The sequence below is a fragment of the Octodon degus genome, unplaced genomic scaffold (assembly GCF_000260255.1).
Source record: "Octodon degus isolate 3935 unplaced genomic scaffold, OctDeg1.0 scaffold00001, whole genome shotgun sequence".
NCBI lineage: Eukaryota > Metazoa > Chordata > Mammalia > Rodentia > Octodontidae > Octodon > Octodon degus.
Genome location: NW_004524577.1, coordinates 23,379,463 through 23,402,006, shown reverse-complemented (window position 1 = coordinate 23,402,006; position 22,544 = coordinate 23,379,463). Strand labels below are relative to the sequence as shown.

The window sequence follows — 22,544 nt, the reverse complement described above, 5'->3', positions numbered from 1 at the left end:
TAAATAAATAAATAAATAAGATATTGCTCCTGGACTCAGGCCATGGGGGAAGGGTGCAGGTTGTAGGAATGGGCTGTGATTATTCTCAGAGCTCAGGAACTTGGGTGACCGGAGACAGATGAGGATCAGACTTTTATAACAAAGCCCTCAGAGGGTCCCAGCTGACCCTACTCTATGTTTAGAATTTTACAGATGAATAATCCCATCATTAAGTGTGGGCCTGGGTTTAGAGAATCCTCTGAGGTGTCTTTAGGCCAGTGAGCATCCAGGCGGTGCATACCTGCTTCCAGGAGTCATGGGAGGCAATAGTCAAGGCCACAGAGGCTCAACAAGAAAGTTAGGATGCAAAAAGGAGTTGGGCAAGAATCTCAGTTTGTTGGCTGGGGAGATGGCTCAGTGGAATAAGCACTTCCCTGGCAAGCACAAGGGCCAGAGTTCAATCCCCAGTTCTGCAAAAAGAAAGAAAGAAAGAAAGAAAGAAAGAAAGAAAGAAAGAAAGAAAGAAAGAAAGAAAGAAAGAAAGAAATCAAAAGAAGTTTGATTAGTTCGCATACTTAAGAGGCTGAGGGTAGGCCAACCAGATAGCTCAGCAGACTAAAGTGTTTGCTATAGTCTGGTTCAATCCCGGGGTGCCATGCTGCTCCACCCCAAGGCATGTTGAGTAAGGATTGAGTCTAGGTGTAGTGGCGTGCACCTATAATCCCAGTGCTTGGAAGGCTGAAAACAGGAGAATCACTACCAGTCTGATCTACGTAGTGAGACCCTGTGGACTCTGTACCAAATGCATTAAAAAATAAAATAAAACTTTAAAAAAGGCTGAGGGCTAAAGGACAAACTTTCCTCCTCTTGTCTCAGCATCTTCCTCAAAACTGAGATACTGCCACACCAGTAATCCCAAAAAGCACTGATATCATTCCAAAACCATGTTCCATCTATTTCCTGCACACAAAATCCAAAGTCTGTGATTTTTCAAATGTGTTTTGTGTGGTGTTTTCTGTAACTCATTTTAATGTCTTAGACTTGTTCCTCTACTAAACTTTTAAACCAGTGGGGCAGGAAATGTACTGCTTTCTGCTCCCCATCCCCATGTGACCACAACTCTGATTTCTGACACTGTTATTAGTTTGCATTTCCTGGAATTTCACATAAATGGAAGTGTGTAGCTTGCTTTTGCCCCTTCCGCTTCTTCACTCAACATAGTAATTTTGAGATTTATCTACATGCCTGAGTGGACCAAAGTCCATCTCTTGTCTTTGCTGACAACCTAGTGTAGATGCCACACAATGTTTCTCCATTTACCTGTTCATGGATATCTGGATCATTGGCACATTTCAAGTTAGTTTTACGATATTGTTTTTTGTAATTTTTTTTTTATATAGAACCAGGGATTGAACTCAGGCCCTTGCACTTGCCAGGCTAGCGCTTATTCTACTGAGCTATTTCCCAGCCCCAATTTGTAAATATTTTTAAATGACTTCTTACTAATAGCAAAACTAACACAGAAGACAACAATGAGGTAACACTATGCAATGGCCAAGATGGTTGTCAAGTCTCCAAAGTAGACCACACCCAACTAGGAGAGAAAAAAATCCCCAAGTAGGTCTGTTGTTCACACTATGGCAAGCTTAGACTTCAACAGGAAGCCATAGGTCGTTTCCCCTACATACCTTAACCAGCCAGCAGCTGCCCCATAGAGCTCAACTTGCAGACAGCTGATTCCGAAACCCAAAATGTCTGCAGTGCCCCCCTCCCCTAACTAAACTCCCCTATAAAATATATCATTGCTCCTTACTAAGGGTCAGTGGTTTTTTCACCATTGGCCCAGCCACACCTGGCCCAAAGATAAAGTCCTGGCATGTTGCTTAAACTCTGCCTGTCTCAGTGGGATCAACTGTGCCTTGGTTTACCCTAAAATGGCTAAAATTAAAGTGATCATCCCAAGTGTGGATGGGAATACAGATCAAGTGAAACTCTCAAACATTGCTGATGAGAATATACAATAGTACCAGTACTTACTTGAGCTGTTACAAAGAAATGATCAATATCCATATATAAGTCCTTAAAGAGATATATGTTCATTGCACTTGATGAAATATCTAGAAGTGGAATGGTCGGGTCAACTTCTGAGTGCATGTTTCACCTTTAAAGAACCTGCAACAGTGATCATAGTATTTACATCCCACCCTTTGTTTCTCCCTCCCTATTTTCCTTGCTTCTTTTATTTCCCTCCCTCCTTCCCTCCTTGCTCCTTCCAACAGGCTCCCACTATGTTGCCCAGGCTGACCTCACATGGGATCCTCTTGCCTCAGCCTTCCATATAATGATTTGTCAAAATACTCATAACGTAGCCTGTGACCTGCTTACCTCACTACTGCTGCAGTCTTTTGCAGGCTTGGACCTAATGTACAGGTAATTATGTCAACGGCTGATAAAGACAGTTTCCATTTTTTGTATGTGTTTATTAAATGTTTTATTGAAAGGTTTTTAATATGAAAAGGGTACAGAAATAGAGATGACCTTAGGATGACCAAGTCAGCATTCCACATGATAAAAATCAAAATACAACAAATTCATACCGTAAATATACCGGTACTGAACAAGGTACTTGAAATTAAATCCTGGTTGCATATACATAAAGTGATCTCGCAACAGGCTTCTGCAAAATTATTGCCTAAAATGCCGACATGCCAACCTTTCTGACTGTAAACTGTCTTATTCCCTTTTGAGAAAATTCTATAGAGCACAAAGAGAACTGGCATGACAAAGACCTTAAAAAGACAAAGAAAAACATATTTGTAATGCAATTCTGCATAGAATATACACAGTAAATCTTACTACTCGAAATATTTAAAAATATAAGACTACCCTGAGTAAAAGTTAAAACTCATAAAAGAAAAATGTTCATCATTTACATAGCACTGTTAGAAAACTGATATGAGATGCAAGAACAAGCGCCTTACGAAAGGCGGCAAAAAAGGAGCCAAGAAGAAAGTGGTTGATCCATTTTCTTAAAAAGACTGGTATGATATGAAGGCTCCGGCTATGTTCAACATAAGAAATATTGGAAAAACACTCGTCACCAGAACCCAAGGAACCAAAATTGCATCTGATGGGCTCAAAGGTCGTGTGTTTGAAGTGAGCCTTGCTGACCTGCAGAATGATGAAGTTGCCTTTAGAAAATTCAAGCTAATTACTGAAGATGTTCAAGGCAAAAACTGCCTGACTAACTTCCATGGCATGGACCTCAACCGGAACAAAATGTGTTCCATGGTCAAAAACGGCAGGCCATGATCGAAGCTCATGTTGATGCCAAGACTACCGATGGTTATTTGCTTCGACTGTTCTGTGTTGGCTTTATTAAAAAACACAACAATCAGATACGGAAGACCTCTTACGCTCAGCACCAGCAAGTCCACCAGATCCGGAAGAAGATGATGGAAATCATGACCCGGGAGGCGCAGACAAATGACTTGAAGGAAGTGGTCAATAAACTGATTCCAGACAGTATTGGGAAAGACATAGAAAAGGCTTGCCAATCTATCTACCCTCTTCATGATGTCTTCGTCAGAAAAGTAAAAATGCTGAAGAAGCCCAAGTTTGAATTGGGAAAACTCATGGAGCTTCATGGTGAAGGTAGCAGCTCTGGAAGGGCTACTGGGGATTGAGACTGGAGCTAAAGTTGAACGAGCTGATGGATATGAACCACCAGTGCAAGAGTCCGTTTATGATCCAGATTTTTAATAGTGATAAATAAAGTCCTATTTGTGATGAAAAAAAGAAAAGAAAACTGATAAGATCTGGAGGAGGCAGGAAAGATACAGTCATTCATTTAAAATTTGTTCAAAAAATGTTCATGAAGTTGTAAATGACTGCTTATATCATCTTAAAATTGTATAATATGTGTGTACTCCCTCCTATTAAACAGAAGACAAAAGAATAACATGAAGTGATTCCCAAATCGAGGTCCAAAGGTCAAAAAGCATTCTAATGTGGGCTCAGTGATAACTCTTTTAAACAAGCTCCCTGTGTGACTATTCCGCACTCTGAAATGCCCTAAGAGAAAAAGCAATACTTGAAAAGCAGGATCACAAACGTGTTTGTTTGTTTGTTTGTTTGTTTGTTTTGGGGGGTTGTTTTTGTTTTTGTTTTTTGTGGTACCTGGGATTGAACTCAGGACCGCTAGTCAGGCAAGCCCTTATTCTACTGAGCTATTGCCCCAGCCCACAAATCTGTTTCTGACATGGCAGAATGCTCTATAAATTTATGTTGTGAATACTGCTTTTGGTTTTAAAACAAGTTCCAGGCATTAAGAGAAACATATGACTATATCTCAACATTTTCCTTTAGTATTTTCAATATGTTCAAACTTAGCTATTAGAAGAAAAGATAATACATGAATTTAAGGTTTGGGAAAGTTATAATTCTAATGAAACGGAGCATCTAAAAAAGATAAAAATTTATTGTATTAATTGCCTACAAATTTTAAATATTCTAAACTTAAAACTAGGTAGGGGGCCAGGGAGATGGCTTAGTAGAATAAGCGCTTGCCTGGCAAGCGCAAAGAAGGGCCTGAGTTCAATCCCTGGTTCCACCAAAAAAAAAAAAAAAAAACTAGGTAGCTTACCTAACATTAAACTGTACTAAAATCGTACCATGGTAACTTATTTAGATGATGATTGTTACTTTGAAAGTTCTTCACATAAAAATGGTTCTAAAACAAGAATGTTGTATCTGACAAATGTTTCATAAACTGCTAACCACTAATTTTATTTTATTTTTTTTTTAAATTTTTTTTAAACATTTGTTTATTTATTTAGTATGTGTGTGTGTGTGTGTGTGTTTGTGTGGCCAGCTCAGCCCACCAGGGGGCGGGTCTGGCTGGCATGTGGTGCTGGGGATCGAACCGCGGTCCCTGTGCTTTGCCAAGCTTGTTTCAAGTCGGTGCTTTAGACCACTGAGCCATCTCTCCAGCCCCACTAATTTTAATAAAAATAGTTTAAAGAACTCTGATATAAAATGAACGCTACTGTGTATTTCATGTGCTATCCTACTAAACAAACTTTAAAAAATAAACAAGCTTAACAAAGGTGGCAAAACTGTGATCTATGTGTGCTCTGCAATGTATTCAAAATTGTTATTTTATGGATTTCCCTGAAGACCACATCAACTGGGTGCCAAAAGTACAGATAATACAGTTTGGAAGAAAAAAGCATGGCAAAGAAATTCTACTGAAAAGACAAATCATTTTCCTGTATTATAATAAGAAATAACAAGAAAAATCACATAGATTCTGTCTCCACTCAACAAGTGAAATGTGTTTACAAGTTAGGTTATCAAACAATTTCTTCATCATTATTTAAGTGAAATCATAAACAGCAAGTCTATCAACAACAACAAAAAATCCAGTGCTCTATCACAAACTGTAAGAATCAAGTATAACATCAAAATTTACACACACACACACACACACACAAATAAATAAATAAATAATTTTTTTAAAAAATTAGCTTCTAACAATTCTGAAGTGGTCCACTGAATCCAGGCTGGTAACAAGTGTTTCTGCCCACGCAATGGCAATCAGTGAAAGCACAATGCACGGATGGATAATGCGGATCAGACCTATACATCCTCATATATCGCAAGAGGATTGCTGTACTCACAACCCACAAATTCATATTCCATCTTCCTCACAACGTCCTTGTCTTCTAGAGTGAGGTTGACAGGTTCTTCACTAAACTGCAGATTCAAGTTGTCCAAACCAAATTCTCTAGAAATATTTGGTGTAAAGGGAGGCACCACCTGCTTTTGCTCCATCAGGTCCCAGTCCACATTCTAAAAGAATGGGTGGTGCTGAATGTCTGAAAATCTTCTTTGGTGATGACATCTCAGTCTCTCCTTGGGGTCCTTCTTTAGAAAACCCTGCAGGACACTTGCAGCTTCTAACAGATAGATAACGCAGAAAGTGAATATTGCTTTCCGCAATAAAGTGCAGGAGATAAGCAATTACCTTTTCATCAGGGACATCAGGGCTCTCACTGATAGAAAAGGGAGATCTCCGGCCATCATATCATACAGGATCACTCCAAGACCACACTAATCCAATCCGGAGCCATAATCTTCTCCTCTGATCATTTCAGGAGCCAGGTAATTAGCTGTGCCACAAAACGTGCCCATCACAGTCCCAGGCCCAGTCCTTCCTTATAGACCCAGTAGTCAGTGGGTTTGATGTGGTCTTCAGAATCGAGTAATAAATCCTCCAATTTCAGGTTTCTCTATAGAACCTCTCACTAGTGAAGGTAGTTGAGTGCTAAGCTGATCTCTGCAGTGTAAAACCTACATGTGGCTCAGGAAGTATTCCATAGCGCTGCATGTGCAACAGATCTCCACCCGTAGTCTAAGACAAAAACACTCTGCTTTCTGTGTGAAAGCAAGAAGGCAGCCCAACAAGGAAAGGATGACTCGATGCCTGCTGCAATACACGCTGCTTTCTCTCTACCCGATGATAGTTAGCACGGTCTTTTTCATCACTTTCACTGCAAACTTTCAATCTGTGTCTTTCAGTTGAACCAAGAACACTTTTGTATAACTTCTCCTTATCACCCAGAGGAAATTAAAGTCCTGGGGACCGAGCCTTGAGGGACCTTGGCCACTTTCTTTGGTGTTCTTTGCCTCTTCAGCTTCAGCAACATGTTCCAAACTGTGCTGACTTGAAGGTTGAAATGGGCTTAGGGTCTGTGTAGGTCTGAAGCTGTGGGTGGTTGATTCATCAGTGTCACAGGGTCTAGTGGTGAGGAATGCAGCCCACATTCAGTTGTGACCAATGTGTGGCACCTCTTGTGCACTAGGATCTTAGAGTCAATGTACTTGTACACCAGGCATCCCAATCTCCCTACATGGTCTATGCAGATGGCACAGAGAGCATGCCTGCAGAGACGTTTGGCCTGAAACCTGTGGCCATTGGCACAAGAAATCTTTCTCTAGAGGCCTGCACTCTGTGGTGGGCGGATAGATCTTCTAGACAAGGCACCTTAGGCTGTTCAGATGCAGGAGGTGATGCACAGATTAGAAGTTCATATTCACTGATTCTCTCAGAGAGCTGAAAGTTTTCTTCTAATTCCCATTGAGGTAACATAGCACGTGGGTCTCTTTCCTCCTTGCTCCACCTTTTATTGTCCAAACAGCACACATCTCTAATTTCATCACTGAGTCCCACAAAGGAGATGGATGTTCCAGAACATGCTATGGTGATGTCTCTACCCATCCTCAGGGCCTATAGTGTAGAGATGTGGGTTGTGGAGGTGTACGGGAGGAAGGGATCATAGTGGGGTGAGTGTGCCCTGACTTCCTGCACTGACCACAGAGGCCTTAGCTCAGTGTAGCTCCCTGTGTAGTGCTTTCCATTGGTGATCGGTCAGGGCAGATGGACACTAGGTTCCTTCCTGTGTCTGGGAATCAACTATCTATTTATTAGTTTCTTACTTTCTATGGCTGGAGCTTGTACCCTGTACCTCTACAATGAACTACAGAGGCATATTCACACTTTATTTATTTTAGATTCACACTAAGCATCTTCCTAAGTCACAGAGTTGGTCTGGTTGGTCTCTCAGCCTTGAGATCTGGCCTCAGCTGCACAGAGTGCTGGGATCACAGTCACATACCATCTTGCCAGATTCAGTATGCTATTTAGGAGGAGCAAAACTGGGAGAAGTTTGCTGATCGGAAGCACGGTTGTCAGGTTCACTATTAAAGCAACACATGTGAATTGACATTTTGCATGTGATCGATACAGTGTTGAGGGGTCTTTTCCATTCAAGGATATAACCTCAATGACATAGGACCTCGCACCAGGTCCCACCTCCTAAGGCTTCCACTTAGGAAGCAGTGCTGGGCTAGGGCACCAAGCCTTTAACACATGGATCTTTGGGAGACCTTTAAGATCAAACTACAGCCAGGCGTAATGGTGCACACCTGTAATCCCAGCACTTGGAAGACCTAGGCAGGAAGATCGGTGTGAGTTTCAGACCAGCCTGTGCTGTATAGTAAGCTCCAGGACAGCCTGAACTACACAAAAAGATCTTGTCTCAAAAAAAAAAAAAAAAAAATCAAACTATAGCACAGACAAAGAACTTTCTTCTCAGCACAGTGGGCAGCAGGAGCCCTGTGTGTGGCATTTTGCCCTTCCCTATGCTCCCAAGTCCCACAGCTGGGCAGCACTTGCACACAGAGCATGTAATGCACCAGACTATGCCTGAGTTGAAGGAACTGCAATCTTTTAAAGGAACTGTGGGGCCAGAGAGATAGCTCAGTAGAATAAGTGCTTGCCTGGCAAGCGCAAGGCCCTGAGTTCAATCCCTGGAACTGCTAAAAAATAAAAAATAATAATAAATGAACTGCAAAGCAAACCTGACTAACCTTTGCCACTGAAGGAAACATTATCTTTATCCTCTTCATCAGCAGATGAATCTGCCTTTTACCCCTTTCATCCTTGAAAAGCAGTCTGGAAGCAGAGTTTTTTTCAATGAATTTGCTCAGAAGATAAGCAAAAAAATAAGATCCTTCTGGTTTGTTTTCATTTTGTTTTAGTTTTTGTTGGTATTGTGTTGTGTTTGTGTAGTGCTGAGGATTAGACCCAGGGACTTTGCACTAAGCTACATCCCTCACCCTATTTACTTATTTATTCTGAGACAGGGTCTCATGAAGTCATTAGATCACCCAGACTTGGCTCTACCTTGTCATCTTCCTGCCTCAGCATCCCAAAATGCTGGAATTCCAGGCATGTACTACCATTCCACATTGCTTCTTTTCAGTTGGTCTTTATCTAAGTATATTGCTACCTGTTGAATTTCTAAGCAGCTTAATAAGGGGGGGGGGTTCTGCCCATTAGCTCAGCTGTTCAAGTGACTGCTTAAACAAAGCAGTCAGGCTCAGGATGCTGTGGTTCAATCTCCAGATCCTCAAGCCTTGTCAGACTTGCCCTGAAAGCATCCTGAGCCAGCAAAAAAAAAAAAAAAAAAAAAAATCCTTTTTAAGCAGCTTAATAAAAGTAATAATACAGTATTTTCTTGCACTCAGAAAAAATAATCAGTACTAGCACAGTGTAGACCCTCACTAAACAGATCCATTTTTATTTTAGTTGGGTGAGGGGGTAATTAGAAAGACAAATTCCTGAAAAGCTTGAGGTAAATCATAAAATTTCAAAATCTACTATAAAATATTGGTCTGCTACCTAGCCTTCCAAGGTCAATTAAGACTCAGGACATATGAGAACTTGTACTATTATGTCATGTAACTCGGTAGTGTCCCAAATTTTCTGATCAAGATTATGGGGCCAAAGAGGAAAGTGGTCGATGATGTACAGTGTGCCTAAGGAGAGTCACATGGAGAGAAAACACTCTCTCAGGCTTTCACAGAGAGCACATTAGCCAAGCAATGGCTGTGACTCATCCACATGGCTGACACTGACAAAGGTTCTACAATCTGAGGTACAGGATCTCAGGATAAATCCTGAGGGGATTTCACTGACCTTCTCAGACCCAAAAGCTACAACTCTTGTTGCACAAGTCTTGCTTTATCTTGGTCTTAACCATCCAGCAGAAAAATATAAAAACAAAGTATAAGAAGTAAAGCCATGCTGTTATGTTGAGCTGTAGGGGACTCAGGTCAACAACTTCTGACATTGCCAGTCAAGCAGAAGACCCAATACTATTATGGACTACTGGACTCTTTTAGAATATTTTGCTGAGTTCACACACTTATAATATTCAAATAACAGAACTTAACCAAAAAAAAAGGGGATACAGATGAATGTCCATTTTGTATCTGTGTATTCAAAGTGGTTAGGATAGATATATAGTTACATTCTCTTAATGAATAGAGGGATTTGTTCTAATGGTGTTTGCAAATAGGATATCATGTCCGCATCTTGTACAGCAATTAACCACTAGGAAGAATGTATGCAATGTGTTAATTATTGAAACTGTCCTACCAAAACAAAAGATACTGGTCTGTTAATTGAGAATATCTAAACATGAGTTATTCTCTCCATCTCCTCATTGGCATTCTTCTAATATCTATTGATAATTAGTGTTTTTCACTTTTCATCACCCACACATAATGTCTGCCAAGGGGATTACATACAGAGAGTCCCTTCCCTCTACATGATTGAACCCTAAAACTTATCAGCACCTCCTTTACACCTTTGCAGTTGTAGTATGCAGCCCAATATCTCTCTAATAATTCCAGAGCACTCACACCTCCATACCTCTTCTGGGATGGTCATGGATGGATGAGGAATTATTGAAAATTATCTTGTTTTACTTTCTTATTGTACATAAAAATATGTTTAGCATCAGGTAGAGTTGAGATGAGGAGTTGACAGGACTTTAAAGTAGGCTGTTACTTGCTTAAACCCAAACAAGAAACAGGCTCCAGAGACAGAGTTGAAACCAGGCAGTCTGACCCCAAAATCTAGGTACATAGTTGAGGCAGGAAGCTTACGCTGAAGTACATACACTACTTGATTAGAGATGAGCAGGCCCCTGCACTTTTGGCACTGAGCAGTAAAAAGTAAGCAAATGGTTAGTCAAAGGGGCAAGCTGATACATGCCTTTTAAAAGAAAAGCAAATGGATAATCAAAGGGGAAATGCCATGCACTCCCTGGAATAAGGAAGCAAGACACATGAAAAATTGAAATGAGAACCCTTACAAGTGAAATGCCTCCTTGTACAGGGCTGCTCCGTCCATGGAGTAGCCATCTCTATGGTCCTTAAGTGGGCTATCTGTCTAGGGAGTAGCCCACTTTGCTGTTCTCACCAGGGCTGCTGTCGGTGGAGCAACCAGCTGTGTTTCTTTTCTGTAATAAACTTTTACCTTATTTTACCCCTAATACTGGTCTATAAGGGTCAAGAGGCAAGGAGGTGTAAAAGAAATGGTGAGGGCAGCAACAGTGATGCAAGCCTTCATCATGGGGGCACGCTGAGGCCCTGCCTGGCCAATGTAGGAGACGTCCTGCTGCCGCACCAATGGCCTAGTGTGTTCTGTCCACAATGACAGGATCAGACCACAGGACACTGGGGTCCTCTTTGTTGAGTATTCACCTACCATTAGACCAAAGGAAAAATGAGAAACAGTCTTTCAAGATGAACATGGGGAACAGTAGTCAACTTTGGTGAAATCTGAGAAATCATCACTTAGTTATTTTTCTCTCCTTGTTAAGACAAAATGTCTGATACCCAAAATTTAGGAAGAAGACTGGGTGTGGTGGCACACATTTATAATTCCAGCTCCTGGGAGGCTGTAAACAGGTAGATTACTATGAGTCCAATCTAGTAGTGAGACCCTGAACACCCTGTAGAACCTTCCCTAAAATACAAAAAAAAAAAAAAAAAATTAAGGAAGAAAAGATTTATTTAGCTCACAGTTTGTATATGTTTTAGTCCACACTCAACTGGCTCTCAAGCAGGGTGGTGTGGCAGAGGGGCAACAGCTCATGGCAGCAGAAGACAGCAAAAGCAACAAGAGCAAAAAGGGAGGTGCATGAGAGAAGACACTTTCTGTTCCTTATATTGTATGTAGGCCATCCACATGAAGGTAGGTGTAGCTCACACACCCTTAATCCCAGCAGTGGACCATGAATCAATCATAAACTCTAGAAGTCCACCCCATGACTGCATGAGGCTTTGGGGAGACATCTGGGTACAAACTGTAACAATCATCACTGAGGTAGAGAATGGAAAATATATCACTTGACGGTGGTCTTTTGACACTGGGAGCAGCAAATAAAGAAACTACTACATTAAAATACTATATTTCTGGAGAGATCAGGACCACCTATGAAAGTGACAGAAAAGGTGATAGTCTCCAAAGAGGACAACAAAGAAAAGTGCTGACTGGGTCCAAGCCAATTAAACTGAATAGATCGAAGATTGTCAGTACACAATACCTACTGACAAATAAAACCACAATCGTATCACTGAGAAACAGAAGCTGTTTCTCCCAAACAACAATAAAGTCTCTTCACTCATTTGAACTTAATCCGTAGCAGCAAAAAAAGAAAAAAAGAAATTGCAAAAAAGCAATAAAATGCCTCCAAAATCTCCCAGCTCCCTTAAAGCATATCAAAGGTGCAATGACAAGATAAAACCAAGCAGATGAATTGTACAAAATGTTCAAAGAAGAAGCCAAGAAATTCAGCAAGCTCTAAGATGAACTAATGAAACGGACAGTGAAATTAACAAACCGAGGCCAACCCATAAGGACCTGCAAGCCATGTGCCTTACCATCAGCCAGTGCTACCTCCATCGCTAGGATCTGCGATGCACAGGGCAATAACCCAACAGACAGACATGAGTAAAGACAACTCTATACACAGTAGAGTTCACCTCAGACTGAAGCATTACCCACAGAGGCTGGCAGAGTGGCAGGAAAGGGGATGAGATGGACAGCAGTCTCCTGGGATTTGCTGGAGGGCCCTGGCTCTATAGAAGAAGACCAAGAGGCCTGTATTCTGCTGTGAGGGCGAGGGCCAGGCTTGAGGGTGAGACCATCACATGATCACCAGATCATCTTCTTAAAGAAGGCACTTGGTCTAGAGTAAGTTTGAGCACTGGCACTTCTGCCTAAATCCAGCAGAAATTAACAGTCTGAAGTACTAAGGTCAACATGGGAGGCCTAATTGCCTTCACCTAAAATCATAGTCCTCCTTGATCCAGTGAGGGCTGTTCATGAGTTTGTTGATATCCAGTTGACATCTGATACCAATGTTGTCACTGAATTTACTACCACAGCCAAGGTAAAAGGGTAGTGGCTGACAATTGGCTTTCTCTATATACCAATACCTGGGTTGTCCAGGGGTCATAAACAATAACATGTATATATAGACATGCACAATCATGGGAAAGCAAGCAAAAGAAGACCCCTGGGGTCTCCCAACACTCGTAAGGGGCACAAGTGGGAAGGAAAAAAAAAAATAGCAGGCAGCAGAACTCTATGAAAACATTAAAGAAAAGATGAAGAAACTAGGGGAGCTCAAAGAAAAAATGAACCAAAAGTTCAAAATGCCCCCCAAAATTGGAAGAGCTGGCCAAAACAGTCCAAAACATGAATGACAGCCAGGCATGGTGGTGCACACTTATAATCCCAGCAGTCAGGAAGCTGATGCTGGAGGATCATTGTGAGTTCAAGGCCAGCTTGAACTACATAGAGAGTTCAACACCAGTCTGGACTACGTGGTGAGACTCTGTCTCAAAAAAAAAAAAAAAAAAGACAAATTCACTAAGGATATAGAATCCATGCAAAGGTACCAGACAAAAATATCTGAAATACAAAGCTGTATAAAATTCATAAATTAGAGAAATGACCAATGTAAAGACAGTGTCTTAAAATTAAGGAAAAAATGGTAAAGTATGAAAAAATACTCAAAGAAGACACACACACACACACACACACACACACACACACACACACACACAAAGAGAGAGAACAAGAACAGACCACCTCCGCTGCACAGCAGCTACTTCATGACACCAAGAAGACCGCATCAAGGCTAATTGGAGTAAGAGAAAAGCTAGCCAATAACACAGATGAAATTACTAATACATTTACAGAAATCATAGCAGAAACTGTCCTCGTATTGCAGGCAACCGAGTTAAATAGAAATATTAAAGGCAGTCAGACAGGGCCAGGCCCTCGAAGGAGACAGCACAGAAGATGAGATGCCTTACAACTGTAGGAGGGGCGGATGCTCCTGCTGTGAACCAGACCTAAAGACCTAAAGGCCAAACAAATGCTAAACGAGTAGCACCTGGGATTGATATTCTAAATAGGTATCAATCACCTGGAAAGACCCAAGTGAGTCACTAGCCCAACCTCCAACAGGAAGAGACCCTGTCCCATATGTAATCCCATTGGTTGACCACAGATTTGTCCCACCTCCTGCCCACCTAGGCGATTTCCCATTCTCTCTACCTTAGCCTCACATGATTTTACACTATAAAAGTCCCTGGAAGAGACAGCTTCCCCGGGAACTACCCGCTCGGGCTCCCCTCCTGTCCCTCTTTTGGACAGGAGCTTTCTTTCTCTCAATAAATATATGCTGCTCATAACCTCTCTTTGTTCCTAAAATTCATCCTTCAGTTTTAGAGAACACGAACTCAAGCAGGTTAGGTCGGGAGATTGTTTTTCTCTATGTCATTTGGAGGTTCCTTGTATGGTTTGGAGGTCACCCACCCGAGACCAGTTTTTCTCCCCATATCACTAGGACCAGGGAGATAGCTCAGTAAAATAAATGCTTGCCTGGAAAGTGCAAGGGCCTGAGTTCAATCCCTGTTCCACCAAAAAAAAAAAAAAAGAAAAAGAAAGAAAGAAAGAAAGAAAGAAAGAAAGAAAGAAAGAAAGAAAGAAAGAAACTGTCCTAAATAATGAGAAAAGAGTTTAACATACAAGTAAGCAAGGCTTTCAGAATACCAAACAACTATGATGAAAAAAAAGCTCACCAATGCATCTTTATTCAATTGCCAGGTATCCAACCCTCCCCCCAAAAAAGAAAAAAAGAAAAAACTGCTTTAAAAGCAGTCAGTGGGGGCTGGTGAGATGGCTCAGTGGTCTAAAGCACCTACATAGAACAAGCTTAGCAAAGCACAAGGACCGCATGCCAACCGGCCCCACCCCCTGGTGGGCTGAGCTGGCCACACACACACACACACACACACACACACACACAGATAAATAAATAAATAAAAATAAAAGCAGTCAGTGAAAATCAAAAACATCATACATAAAGGTAAACCCATCAGAATTACTATGGCTCCTCAGTTGACAAACTTCACTTTTTCCATGACTGAATCCAACCAAATTGGAAAAGAATTGAGCCAAATTTCCGCAGAAAGTAAACACTGAACTTAATCACTGAATTTGACTTGGTTCTAGTCCAATTTCGCTTATGACCAGAATTAGGGAAAGAATCAAGTTCATGAACTGAGGCACCACTGTACAGCAGAATTCTCAACAAAAACCTTAAAAGAAGCCAAAAGAGCAAACAGTTTCCAACCCAGATTAATATACCTTGAGAAAATTTTCCTCAAAATAGATGAAGAAATAAGGACAGTTCATGAAAAAGACCAAGTCAAGAAATATACAAATATTTCTATTTTTCAGATATTATAGAAAATAATAGTTCAGATATTATAAAAATATTTTTCAAACATTTTCTAAATATTTCTAAACCAGCTTCACCAGTATCAACCACATAGAAGCCATTTATGACAAACCTATTGCCAACATCACATTAAATAGGGAAAAGCTAAAAGCTTTCTCTCTACAATCAGGAACAAAACAGGATACCCACTATTACCACTTCTGTTCAACAGAGTACTAATACATTGCCACAACAATCAGGCAAGAAAAATAAATACAATTATGGGATATGTATAAGGAAGGAAAAAGTCAAACTATGCTTATTCATAGATTATGTGATCCTTTATATAGATGACCCAAAATATTCTACCGAAGGACTCCTAGGATTAATAAATTCAGCAAAGCAAGATACCAAATCAATATACAAAAATCAATAGCATTCCTATACATCAATAACGAACCCACTAAGAAAAAAGTTAGGAAAAGAAAACCATTCACAATCACTTCAAGAAAAATAAAATACTTATGAATTAACCTAACTAAAGAAGTGAAAGACTCCTATAATGAAAACTGCAGTACTGTGAAAAAGCAGATCAAGGAGAACCTCAGAAAATGGAAACCAACACTGTCAAAAGGCCATACTTCCAAAACTGATACATTGATTTAATGCAATCCCAAACAAAATACCAATAGCATTCCTCACAGAATTACAGAAAACAGCCCTAACTTTATACAGAACCAGAAAAGACTCTAATAGCAAAAGCAATCCTGGGCAACAAAAACAGCAGGAGGCATCATGGTCCCAGGTTTTAAATCTATATTACAAAGCTACAGTGATAAAAACAGTACATATTAGCCCAAAAACAGACACATGGATCAATGAAACAGAGCAGAAGATGCAGGAACAACTGGAACATTCAGTCAACTGATGTTCTACAAAAGAATCAAAAGCATATGTTGGAGAAAGGATAACCTTTTTAACAAATGGTGCTGGGAAAACTGGCCATATATGTGCCAAAGATTGACACTAGATCTATATCTAGCACCAAGCATGGAAATAAAATCAAAGAACAGATCAAAGACTAGCTATGGCCAGCCCAGAGAGATGCCTCCTTAGGGAAGAAAACGACTTTGTAGAAAGACATCAAAGATGGTTTAGATTGCTACTTATGTAGATTGTAGTTTTCCTATGCCTTACCAAGTATGACCTTAAATAAAGTAGTCTTTCCATAATGTGGAGTTGCATTAACCAAAACTACAGAGTTTAATTCCTCAGGGTTTTAATTTAGGCTAGTATTTTTTTTTTTAGATGAATCATTTTAAATGACTTATGAATGGTACTTGAATGCAAAGTGGGCACATGCTGCAGGGTGTTACAAGGCAATATTCAATGTGCTAAATCTTTGATGTAGTCTAACTTTAAAAAACAGGGGCCTAGGGCTGGTGAGATGACTCAGTGGTCTAAAGCACCTACTTAGAACAAGCTTAGCAAAGCACAGGGATCGCGGTTCAATCCCCCAGCACCACATGCCAGCCAGCCCCGCCCCCTGGTGGGCTGAGCTGGCCACACACGCACAAATAAATAAATAAATAAATAAATAACGGGCCTGGGGAGATAGCTCAGTAGAATAAGTGCTTGCCTGGCAAGCACAGGATCCTGAGTTCAATCCCTGGTACTGCAAAAAAAAAAAAAAAAAAGCAAGTGCAACAATGTTAAACTGACTTCAAAATATGCTCTTTACTGGTAATGTTAAATTAGGGCTGGTTTGTGTTTTATAATGATTATGATTTATAGGCTTACTTTTAAAACAGTATACGTGTACACATAGATATCATTATATTGACATAAATTCTATCATTAAAAAGTAAGAGCGTAAAGTGAATGAGAAGTAATTCAATTACAAAATAAAAGAATTGATAAGATAAATATGAACTATTCATTGAATATACTAAAATTTATGAATACTGGATTTTATTTATTTATTTATTTATTCATTTATTTATTTTTTTTGTGGAACCAGGGATTAAACTCAGACCCTTGCACTTGCCAGGGAAGCGCTTATTCTACTGAGCCATCTCTCTGGCCCCTGGATTTTATTTTTTAGCCATATCCAATCCTGTTATGGAGCTGGAGGCAGGTATATACAATATGAAAACTAAAACTCCAAAACAGTGTGCCTATAAAAGAAATTAAAGAAGTAAATATACTAATACTGCATAGTTTATGGCTTTTACGTATACTTCCTTTTACTATTCTGTATTTTTAAGTTTTTTATACATGGTAGTTTCATATGTCATGAAGATGGTATCAAATTAGCTCGTAAAACAAAGCCACGTACAATATCACTCTGTATATCCCCGAAATGGGCTTATCAGAAAGTCCAGTCGTTCAGCAAAGTTTACAGCCCCCGCTGCAATCCAACTGGTTCTCCATCCATGGTTGGAGTAGTTGCTATTTCTTTGACTAGGCACCAGAGGGAGCAATACAAAATCAACTGAGGAATCCTAAGCAAAATCTACCTCGCGTCTCTTAGACGCACACTTAGAACAGTGAGGTGAAAAAACAGCAGCACCCAGAAAGTGGAACCAAATGAAGAAAAAGAGATCCATGTCATCACACCATGCTCACCTAGGGCTCCCTGAGTGGAATGCCAAGCAGCGGCATGCACCCTTGATTCTCCTTTTCTTTTTTTTTGGGGGGGGGGGGGGGCGAGTTTATATAGTTTAATTTGCATATGCTGTTTGTACATGATGAGATTCCATAGTTCCTAATTCATTTATAATATGAAATAACTTTTCAGAAAGGACCAATAACCCCTGGCCCCGCCCCTGGGAGCCCTAAACTGGCCAACGAGACCTGATGTGGTGGCACAGGCCTGAAATGCCAGCACTAGGGAGCCTGAAAAAGGGAGGATCACTGAAAGCCCGAGCTGCATAGTGATACTGTTATGATTTGTATGTATCTCCGCCCCCCCCCCACCCCCGCGCCAAAGCCTTATGTAGTCATTAAGGCACAGTTCTAGAGTTCGAGATTAATTCATGATCCAACGCTGGGATTATGGATCTGAGTACTTCTGGGATTATGGGTATGAGTATGAGTGCTATACCCAGCTGGGGGTAGATAGCCTGAATGTAACATAAGAGAGACAGAAACACAGACTTGCTCTCTGTAGCCATTGTTGCTTCTGCTCCTTCCTGTTGCTCTTGCTATTTTGCTGTCTTCCACTGCCATGAACTGCTGCCCGCTGCCATGTGCCAGTCTGCCTTGGACCCAGCTAAGCATGGACTGAAACCTCCAGTAACTGTGAGCTAAATAAACCTTTCCTTCCTTCATTTTGAGTGTTGGGTATTTGTCCCACAAACGAGAGAAGAGTATCTGAGAACAGAGACCCTGTGCCAAATACATAAAAAGAGACCAAGAATCTAGAATGCATAAATATATACACACCTTTTTTAAAAAATTTATTTATTTATGTGTGTGTGTGTGGCCAGCGCAGCCCACCAGGGGGCGGGGCTGGCTGGCATGTGGTGCTGGGGGATTGAACAGCAGTCCCTGTGCTTTGCTAAGAGTGTTCTAAGTAGGTGCTTTAGACCACTGAGCCATCTCACCAGCCCCCTATACACACCTTCTATTTTCATCATTTACTCATTCTTTCAGCAAGTATTCCTTCATGTCTTCTGTGTCCAGCACTGGGCTACATAGAAGGGAGAAGTAAGACAGTCTCCATCCCTACCATCATGGAGCTTAATTTTGATGACTAAATGTTGAGCCAGGGACAGACAAATAGCTCAGCAGATTAAAGAAACTGCAAGCAGGCACAAAGGCCGGGGTTCAATCCCTAGGCCTGCCATGCCAGCCCTGCCCCCGGGGCACACTGAGATGGCAATTTGAGACTGGGTGTTGTGGCATGCACCTGTTATCCCAGCTCTTGGGAGGCTGTAAACAGGCGGATCACTACAAGTCCGATCTAGTAGTAAGACCCTGAACACCCTGTAGACCCTTCCCTAAAGCACAAAATAAATAAATGTTAAGCCAAGGAGCATTTAGGTATAGAAAACATTTTGAGCAACATCTTGTTTTGGAAGACAAAATAGCATAATTAAGGATGGAAAAGGGGAGTTCTGGAAACCAAAAAGTATGGTAAGGCTTGATATGCGATAAAGCAAAAAGAGCCTATACAGGACGTTTTGGGCCATATTTATGATTTGAGCTTGAGTTTAGAAAATGGAAAGTTATGGGAAGGTAGGGATGGAGGTGAAAGTATACTATAAGATTTGAAGGTGGAAAACAGTCAGGATGGCAGAATGTGGGAAACACTGCAAAAGAGAAAGAGTGCACCTGAAAGACAGGGTAGGAGGTTTCTGTCACTGTCTAAATAAAAGACACTGGCAGTCCAGGTTAAACAATGGTGACAGATCCTGAAAATTTGGGGGTGATTCAAGAAACATGTAGAAGATAAAAAGTAATGCACTAAAAAAAAAAATTTTAAAGGGGCTGGGGAGATAGCTCAATAGAATAAGCGTTTGCCTGGCAAGCGCAAGGGCCTGAGTTCAATCCCCAGTACCTAAAAAAATAAAAATAAAAGTAATACAACTTGGTGATAGATCCATTCCACACAGATCATAAGAAGGGGAGGTGATAGGGTAGAACTAAGTTTTGAACTTTGCTAAACTGAATAAATGGTGCCACCAGAAGATCCGCTTGGAAGGTAAAGATCACAAGTTTACTTTTGGACGTGAAAATTGATCTGCCTTTAAAACAAGCAAACAAAGGAGAGCTGAGCATGGTGGTTCATGCCTACTGTCCCAGCTATAGTCCCTGAGATGGCTGAGGGGAAGCTGAGGCAGGAGGATCATGAGTTTGAAGTCAGCCCGGGCAACTTAGTGAGACCTTGCAAGAAAAGACAGACACGAGGCAGATGAGCAGACAAAGACAGAGATGTAAGGCTTAGAAAAGGTTCATAGAGAGGAGTGAGGAATATGGCAACCAGATTGGAATGGATTGAGAAATGAGCAGGAAGGAAGGAAACTGGAGACACTCTTTCTCTTCCTTCAGGAAAATTAAGTTATAAGCAGTATATGTGCACCAGCCTAAAAGAAAAATGCGATTCGAACAAAATCAGGAAGCTTATGTTACTATGTTTGTCACCTCGTCGGGTACTGAGCAACTACTTTGAAGATAACAGTACACAGTATAATAACTTACTATTCTTATTTGGTTATGAAAGTTTGTTTTACTCTTTCATAAAATTAAAAAAGATGTATCAGTTGAATTTGAGTTCCGGTGGGAACGAAAGTCAGTCTCAATTTATACATGTCAAATCTAGTTCCCTGAGCACCAAAGGAATGGAAGGAACTCTTAGAAAATCATGGCCAGGGAGATGGCTCAGTAGGATAAGCGTTTGACTGGCAAACGCAAGGATCTGAGTTCAATCCCCGGTTCTGCCAAAAAAAAAAAAGAAAATCACAATAGTCCTCACCACTGCCATTCTGATTTGAATAATAGCAGTTCTATCAGATTTTTCTAAAACTCTCCACCCACACACCCACCTACCCAAAAAAAGAGTTATGCAAATGTCACTTGGAGAAAGTGAAGCGAGATTGTCACTCCTGGTTGGGTCTCACCTGGCCCATCTCACTCAAAGTCAAGAATTATCACCAGGTGCAGGCAAAACGCATGGATATCTTAATGCAAATTTAATAAGCAATACTATGAAACACATTAACTTTGAAAGCCCAATAAAGCCAGTAAGAACGTTATATTTTTGCTCTTCTATTTGCCGACTGGGAGCGTGCAACGCTAGCTTCCTAAGGTCCTGCTTTCTCCTCATTCTCCTTAGCAGTGTGTCTCCCTCGGTGCTTCTCTCATACACAAGCCCTACCCAAGCGCCCGGTCAGGTTCTGTTTGCCTATGAGACTTTTCCTGCTCTCACACCTTTTCTGGAAATCTTAGTGTTTGTCTCTCTGATGTGTAATGTTGCCAAATGGGCCTTGCTCTCAAATTGTTAAATATTTTCCACAACAGTTTAAAAAGTCCCAGCTGGGCTGGTGAAATGGCTCAGTGGTCTAAAGCACCTACTTAGAACAAGCTAAGCTAAGCAAAGCACAGGGACCGCAGTTCAATCCCCCAGCACCACATGCCAGCCAGCCCCGCCCCCTGGTGGGCTGAGCTGGACACATACACACAAAATAAATAAATAAAAATTTTTAAAAAAAAAATAAAAAATAAAAAATAAAAAGTCCCAGCAGGCAGACTCTTTCCTACGTCACTAAGCTTCTCCGTGTGTATTCAAATTGAATAGAACATTACAAGCTAAGTATAATTTATACTACTTCAAATCTTATTTTCATCTCTAAATCCTATCCTCAAATTTCTCAGTGAGTCACAATTGTTAACATTTATTGAGCAATATGTACCATTTAGTTTTCTAGATACTTTTACCATGTTAACATCTATAATCTCTCTTGTAACAACTGCATAATATACAGAGTCAGCCAAGAAATGCATGCATACTTCACAAAAAGAAAAATAGTATGATGTTTTGTCAATAGATGATGTTACCCTCATATGGGGGAACCCTAGAAGATGCCATATATTGCAGAAAACCCACTCCACTGCTGGCCCTTAGAGAAGAAACTGAAAATGCATGTGCAGCAATATCAGTGACCAAGGTTACCCACGCAGCTGTTCCCCATGATAATAAATGTCAGGATGCTCATGGTCAGCACTTTGCGTCCCTCTTGTAACTGTAGAGGCCAAAAGTAACTTGTATTAATTTCAGGATGACTCAACAAATTTAGTGGGGGATTTTTTTGTTTTGTTTTTTGCTTTTTGCCTTTTGCTTTCATGCGAAAAGGTCTCACTATGCAGTTTAGGATGACCTTGAACTCATTTTGTAGCACAGGCTGGCCTGAAACTCAGCAATGCTCCTGTCTCAGCCTCTGGTGGGATTACAGGCATGCACCACTATGCCTGGTTTAGTAGTAAAATAGTTATACAAGTTTTTCTTTTCCTCAGGTGTGTATACATTTTTTTGGCGATTTCTAAGTAACACAATTAGGAACACAGTTGAGATTCAATCCAAGAGAGACAAACAAGGTTGAAAGAGAATAGGGAAATGGGAAAAAAAAAAAAGTTATATCATGTACAGGACAAATTCTCCATGATGAATGTGATTGTTATGCATATCTAAAAATGCACCAATAAAATCTAATTAAAAATATAAAATTTCATGCAGTGAGATAGCAAGGTTAAGCTTGATAGCCAAAATCGTTTGATAATAACAATAAGCTTGTCTTCTGGATGGTTAACATCCTAAGTTTGCAGACCAAAATTAGAGAAAAAGGAGGGCTACAAGGAAAGCCAACATTTTGGCCCTAGCCTTCCAAGGTCAATTAAGACTCAGGACAT

At 40.6% G+C, this 22,544-nt stretch overlaps 1 pseudogene; it reads right to left on the bottom strand.

Annotated features, from left to right (window-relative positions):
- Window positions 1–5,619: 5,619 nt before the first annotated feature.
- The window catches only part of LOC101571378, a 19,326-nt pseudogene continuing 2,401 nt past the window's right edge, over window positions 5,620–22,544 (bottom strand).